Below are 7,612 nucleotides of genomic sequence, written 5' to 3' on the forward strand. Positions count from 1 at the left end.
TGGTTTCTGTGACAGCAAGGCAAGCATATTATGGGGCACTTAAATGAGTTGATAGTACATAAACCTCATTCAAGGCATTGGTTTTGACCTTGTAGCCCATCTGGTATTTTACTGGAGCTATTAAGTTAAATGAACTTACTTTCATTTTTAGGATCCACTCCTTGAAGATAGATTGGCGTTGCCCAATTGGCTGATCTCTAGTTTTGTTTCAGCGTTAAGGCTGTGCAGGTGGGGGCCAGGGGTTAGGCAGAAGTCCAAGACAATGACAAGAAGAGAGGGGATGCTGTGAGAGCCATCATGGCGGCCAGGGTGGGATGTACAGGGAGGGCACAGATACCCAGCTATGCTAGGGGCATGTGAGAGGAACAATCCCCAGCCATGTATTTCAAGTACAACCATGACCATCATTTTTCTTGCATAAATGGGGACACAGGGTTGTTCTGACAATGCAGCGTAATCACTGGTTAGGTGTTGACAAATCGGTACCATTTTTCATAGACATTAAACATCTTGCCAAGATTTATATATAAAGGAAGCTGGGAACCACTGGGACGATGCCCATAATTAACATTAATTGCCAGCTGTGGGCAAACAAATCCCACTGCAAAAATATTTCTGTTTTTAAAAATATTATTTTTTTAAATGATGATTACAGTACCTGTGAAGAACACGTAGCAAGAGGAGTGACAGAACTCTCCCAGTGAGAAAAGTGACCTGGCCCGGGGAGAGCGATTTGCTCTACTGTCCAGTCACTTTTTCCAAATACATTCAGGGTTGAGACTGTGTCCCAGAGAGTAAAGTTTCCCAGAAGCCTGGGCACTCGAATCTCTACCGGCTAATGGGGGTGTCAACAGCATGGAAGGGATCATATTGTGGTCGGCAAAAGATAGAAGAAAGGACAACCAGGGCTTGGCAGAAAGGACAACCTGAATAGCCTGAGCTGACTGTACAAGTTGAGAAAATGTTAGCCTTCTCCTGAATGTGATTCTAATAAATTGGAGTGAGTTCTTTTATCAACCCACCCGGCAAGTCTATTTCTTCTGTGTAAGCAGATCCTGTTTTAGGTCAGGTCAGATCGTTGCTCCATAACAATAATGAAGAAAAAGACCCATGCTTCCTTAATTGTTAGCTCGAGGCTTCCAACAGAGCACGACTAGGAGATGTTTTGAGTTCCAATGTCTGGAAGTGCTCATTGACAGCGCAAAAATAAACAGAAACTTTTCTTCCATTATGCACATAGTTCTGTGTTGTCTACTGATTGACTTTTCTACAGGGATATAAATGGGGTCTTTCATTAGTTTGTAGTTACCATCTTCTCCTTTTCAATTTGCCATCTCTTTTGGAAAGCAAGCATCTGCACATGATTTGTACCAGCAAAGAGAAAAGGGACTGGGCAGCTTTCCAAACTATCTTGCCTGATGGCTAAAGCAAATGCCCCACAGTGTGGTGGAGAGCACAGGACCAGAATCAGAAGGACTGAGGTCCAGCCCTGGCTTTGCCAATTAGATGGCTTCGTTTCTCAGAAAGAGCTGCTTAACCTTCCTGGGCCTGTCTCCACAGCTGTGGGGATTTGAGGATCAAGTAAGATCATGTATGGGAAAAAGCTAGACCTATAACAGCTATCGAAGCATAAGGCATTAAGTTTATATTTTCCCTTTCCTTCCTTGGGGCAGTGCCTTTGGATAGTTGTGTGGGTGGAAGGTGGGGCAGGGGAGAGAAAATGCTCCACCATGTACAGTCTGCTCTTATTGCTTAAAGAAGAGGATTGTAGGGACTTGGCCACTGGTTCCTAGATTTCTGAGCTGATCTCCCCCATTCTCAGAATCTTGGATGACTAGGGATCTGTGCATAACTGTCTCCCCATCCTATTCATTCCCTTTACTCATAGGCCCACAGTGCCCTCTTTAAAAAAAATACGACAATTAATACTGTGTATTTTCAGGGTTCCACCAAGACTGGAATGTAGACTTTGAAGACAACAGGTCAAGGACTGAGAGAGGGCAGAAGAGAAGAGAAGGAGGGGAAGGAATCACAGGCTTCATGAGGGAGCTAGGAGGAAGAGCAATCTAGAATGTTCTATGAAGGTAAGGGAGCATGACTGAGGACCACCAGGGTGAATGGGTTATGGTGATCAATGGCCAACCCTAGGTGAACTTGAATCACCTATCAAAGTGGCTTTGGGAGAAGAAGCTGGATGAGAAGTCACTTTTCAACCCCTATTGTTACTTACCACAACCTACAGCCTATGCAGGAAGACAAAGTGATTAAAGCAACTCTTCCTTCTGTGCTAGACCTCAGAGCATAGTACATGAGGCATACCAAGCTCTCAGAGAAGGCAACCTCTGTCTTTTGGCAATCTGTCCCTGGTGTTTGTCCATGACCTCTTTCTCTTGGCCAAATGTTTGGCATATTCTTTCTTTAGCCTCTTCCTTATTTTTCTTAGTACACTGTTTCCTCAGAATAGTACACCCATATTCATGTTGCAGGACACATGGCATACCGAGACACTGAACTTTGCACACTTAGGTCCTAGGTGACCCCACCAGTCCCTCAATCAGCTGTGTTTTGATGGAGGGCAGGGTCTTGGTAAAAACTGTGGCCTGGGCCTCTTCCTCTGAAGAGAATACACTCAGAGCAGACAGGGAGATACCTCAGTTACATTTTTTAAAAAATGTGGTAAAATATACATAAGGTAGGGGCACCTGAGTGGCTCAGTCCAGTAAGCGTCCGACTTTGGCTCAGGTCATTATTTCCCAGTTCATGGGTTCGAGCCCCCATCAGGCTCCATGCTGACAGTGCAGAGCCTGCTTGGGATTCTCTCTCTCTCTTCTCTCTGTCCCTCCCCTGCTCTTGCACTCTCTCTGCGTCTCTCTCAAAATAAGTAGACATTAAAAAAAGATTTTATAATAGATCACTCAGGACAAGATAAAGGTGAAGCCCAAGGAAAGAATCCCTAGTTGTGGATTTTGGTGAAATCGGAAAAGGGCAATATCTTGAAATGTTTATGTGTGTTGCAGAAGGTGCTTGGGGGAGGGCTATACGGTACTTCCCACGGCGTCTCAAGTCATATCCTCCTCTTACTACCAGATGCTCTCAGAACCCTGGGGAAGACTAGGGTGGTCAGTAGGGAGCCACTAGGTGGCTTCCACTGTGAATTTGCTGAATTCCCACATACCTGACCCACAAGATGTCCATTCATGAGAATACCTCAGGTCCCTGAGGAAACAGGGGGCCTCCCTTTGGCTCTTCTAGGATCTCAGTGTGATCTAGCAGGGAGGGGTTGCAGCTCCAGCAGGCCTGGAAGAGAAAGAATGGAGACAAGAGGCACGCTAATTTCACTCCTTTTCTCACGCACAGCTCCTCTGGGGGCACTGTGGTCAGGACCAGCCTTTGGCAAAACTATGGGACTGGTATTTATCTTATATTGTCCCTTCCTGTTCCAAGTGTCATCATCACTTGCCATGCCAGTCCTCCAAAACTGTTCCTTCCCTGCTGCCAAGGGCTAATGATATTCATTTACGTCTAATCTGCTATTCATCTCAGTGATGATCCAAACAATCATCTATTTTTAAATGCCTATTTATTTTGAGAGAGAGAAAGAGAGAGAGAGAGAGCACAAGGTGGGGAGGGGCAGAGAGAGAGAATGAGAGGGAGAAAGAGAAAATCCCACGTAGGCTCTGTGCTGTCAGCACAGAGCCTGACGTGGGGCTCGAACCCACAAATCACCATGAGATCATGACCTAAGCCGAAATCAAGAGCCAGACACCTAACCAACTGAGCCACCCAAGTGCCCCAAGAATCATCTGTTTTAAGGTCTGATCTCATTTGTTACTCTTAGAAAATCTCCATTTCGACTGGCCCCAATCTCAGGGGAAGGAGCTCTCCGAGAGGATAGCCCCCATCTCTTGGCAATCTGTTCCTGGCATTTTTCTTTAGCCTCTTTCATTCCCTTGGCCAAAAGCTTAGTATATTCTGTGGCCTCTTCCTTCCCCTGCTAAGTATGCTGTCTCTTCAGAGTAGTATAGTGACATCTGTGTTGTAGGACATGTGAGGTCCCAAAACGTTAAATCTTGCACATTTTGCACATTTCAGTCCTAGGGTTCGTAGCTTCTTTGTTTAGGGGCTTTCTTACAACATATTGGTGGACCATTATCTTCTTTAGATTTAAAAGTTTGTGGATTCTGCTAGATTTGTGGAGCCCTGTGCAATGAGGCACAGTAGTATCAGTGAGTCCAGGAATATCCGTCTCCTCCTTTTATTTTTATAATAACCAAGATGAGAATGCTGAGATTAGCACCCACGATTCAACCCCACGTAGATTTGTGCCTTCTTCCTCCAGTCCTCCTTGGTGTGTAACAGGGATGCCCTTTTCCCAGTAGCGGATGGACATGGCCATGGGGTTAGACACCCTGCTTTATGGGGAAACCTCGTTTGTCATCCCTACCACTGATTAGGACCATGTAACCCTTCCATTCTCCACCCAGATTGTCAGTGGGCATGCACTTCTCATACAATGTAGGAAGTTTGTGTTCATTGTCAACTTGAGTTCCTGGCAGCCAGGGTCTGGGAAAGGGATGTTCAACTTCATCTTGAAGCAGCTGACCATTTCCAAGTTGCCATGAAAAAAGGGGGAAATGCATCATTAATGGTGGCTTTCAGACACTTGTGAGGGTGAAAGGTATCAAAAGGGGCTTGTCCTAGACTCCCAAATCTGAGATAGGTAAGGCCTCTCTGGCAGTCCCACAATTGTCGTAAGCTCAAGAACAGCACTTTGGGTTTTTTCTAATTTATCCCCACTACTTCTGGAGGTATTTGGAAGATTCAACCTTCAGCCATCTAGAAGGGCACCTGAATTTCCATGGGAATTTCCTAGGGTGGAGGGTGGGATGGGGATAGGAGTAACTGGGATGGGCAGAAAGGGAGAGAAGCCCTTGGCCTGCTCCCAAGTTAGACCTCTGTCTATTGGAAGGCTAACTTAACAAACAGGACACTGGAAAGGAATGTTTGAAAAGAATGATGGAAGAAATAGTAGGACAGAGTCCCTGAGGGCTTGTAAGGATGGAATTCCTATCATTTTCATGCCATCTTTTCTATACATCTGTCCCCAACTCTGGCCATAGACAAATGAGAAGTCCTACTTGGAGCAGGTTGCTCTGGAATCAGCTGGGTTAGTCTCCATCTCATGCCCCAAGTAACTGGCACCATCCCTCAGAAGTATGGGCTTTCCCTGTAGCAAGTTCAAGGACTGGTCAGTTCAAGAGCTCCCACCTTTTCACATTCTCCATCATCCACTAATGCAGAATAGTGTAGTGCATACGACATGGGCTCTAGAGCCAGACTACCTGGGTAGCATGAGGAACGTTGCTTAACCTTCTCTGAGCCTCCTTTCCCCCCTCTGTAAAATGGATGTAAGAAATAGCACCTACCTCCCGGGGTTGTGGTGGAGATTGTGTAGCTTACATAGTGTCTGGTTCATGGTAAAGGTTCGGTAATGGTAGCTTCCAATCTTGCCCCAATCCACTGCAGCAGGTTGTCACGTACACTGCAGCAATGAAACGGCTTTGTCATGGTCACTAATGACCCGCATGTTGCCAATTCCCAGTTCTCATTTCTATGACTACTCAGCAGCATTTTTTTAAAGTAGACGCCACACCCAGTATGGAGCCCAATTCGTAGCTTGAACTCATGACCCAGAGATCAAACCTGAGCTGAGATCCAGAGTCGGAGGCTGAACCAGCTGAGCCACCCAGGTGCCCCTACTCAGCAGCATTTAATGCTCATTTCTTGAACCTTTCTTTTGATTTTTTAACTCCTCAATCTCTTGGTTTGCCTCCTTCTTCACCAGTCGTTTTCTTCTTAGTCTCTTTTGCTGCTTCCTGCTGCTGTTGAATTGCCCGGGGTTCTATCCTGGGACCTCTTCTCTTCTCCATCTATTCTCTCTCCCTTGGTGATGTTGACTAGTTCCAACATGCAAAACATCTTCTTCGTATATAAGTACCATCTTAACAATGTTGATCCCCAAATATATATTTTTTTAACTCCTGAATCCCCTACTCTGAGCTCTGGACTTGCATATCAGACTGCCTACTTAACATCTCTACTTGGGCGTCCAAACTTGTCTCAAAGTTAACATATCCAAATCAGAGTTTTTTTGAATCCCTCCCCCCACCCAAATTTGTTGGTAACTGGTCATTGCTTAGAAGCTAGCCTGATGCTCATAGGTTGGCCATGTTATTCTCATGCTGGACATGAAACATCTCCCAGAATGCCAACATCAGATTAGTTCAATGACAAGACATGTCTCTGCGATCATGATGAAGTGAGACAAAACAAGACCACTGTGTAGTGTTATCTAGGTACAGACAAAAACAAGGTTGTGGTGAAACTCACAAATACCAAACATCCTCCTTTCCCACCTAATTTGAGTGGCTGATACTTCTCTCCCCCTTATAGCTTTAGTCTTCCTTCATTCTAGGTAAGTATTATCAAGATACCCAGTCACAGAATTACCGTCCCTTCCGAATAGCATCCAATCCAGAGAAAACCCTCTCTTCCTTGGACCTTCCCCCAAGTCACCTAAGATAAGCTCCAATCCAATAATAAGTGTTTTCTAACACCTCTTACTGAGACACCCAGGGTTCCCTGTGGTATGAATCCTCCCTTGTTGCCATGAGTCATAAACCAAATTTGTTCAACTACAGATTTGTTCCTGGTGGTCTATGGCTTTGCTGTATTAATCTTCCCCATTGTTTTTTGTTTTGTTTTGTTTTGTTTTGCTTTGGTAAATGGTACTACCATTATTTATCCAGTTGCTTAGGTTAAAACAGGAGTCATACTGATTCTGTATTTTCCCTCACCCTTCCACATTCAATTTAGGATCTAAGTCCTTTCATCTGTACTTCCCAAAGGAATTCTGCATGTAACCACTTCTCATGATCTCCACTTCTACCACCCTAGTCTACACCCACATTGTTTCTTACCTGGATTAGTATAACACTTTCTAAGTGGTCTTCTTGCCTTTACCCTTGACCCCCTGCAGTTAGTTCTTCACTCAACAGCCAGAGCAGTGTTAAAGCACAAAGCGGATCGTGTCTCATCTCTACCTAAGGCCCTCCATTGGCCTACCCACACAATTAGAATACAATCCCAACTCCTTCCCATAGTATACAAGACTTCTCTAAACCTTATCTCCTGATACCCTTCTGTCTTGCTCACTAAACTCAAGTTACAGTAATCTTTTTGCTGTTCCTTGGACACATCAAGCTCATTCCTGCCTCGGAGCCTTTGCATGTGCTGTTTCTCTGCACGGAATGTTCTTCCTCCATATCTTCTCATGGCTGTTTCCTTCTCATCATTCAAGTCTCAGCTCAAATGCCATTTCCCCAGAGGCCTTCCTTGACCATCCTATCTATAGTTGCTCCTTTCTCCCAGCCCCCACCCTATTCTCTATCCCATTACCTTGTTTATTTTAACCTCACAGTATGAAGCACTGTCTAAAAATACCATGTTTGTTTACTTACTAGTTTATTATCAGTCTCTCCCATTTAGGCTGTAGGTTACATGAAGGCAGGGATTTTTTCAGGCCAATTATAAAATTTTTTGAGTATTTTTA

At 44.8% G+C, this 7,612-nt stretch overlaps 1 pseudogene; it reads right to left on the reverse strand.

Moving 5' to 3' along the window:
• Positions 1 to 3,808: 3,808 nt before the first annotated feature.
• On the reverse strand, positions 3,809 to 4,588 carry LOC121025735 (40S ribosomal protein S6-like; annotated as a pseudogene).
• Positions 4,589 to 7,612: the final 3,024 nt, after the last annotated feature.

Source organism: Herpailurus yagouaroundi, unplaced genomic scaffold (assembly GCF_014898765.1).
Source record: "Herpailurus yagouaroundi ecotype Mexico unplaced genomic scaffold, PumYag 67700, whole genome shotgun sequence".
Classification (NCBI taxonomy): Eukaryota; Metazoa; Chordata; class Mammalia; order Carnivora; family Felidae; genus Herpailurus; species Herpailurus yagouaroundi.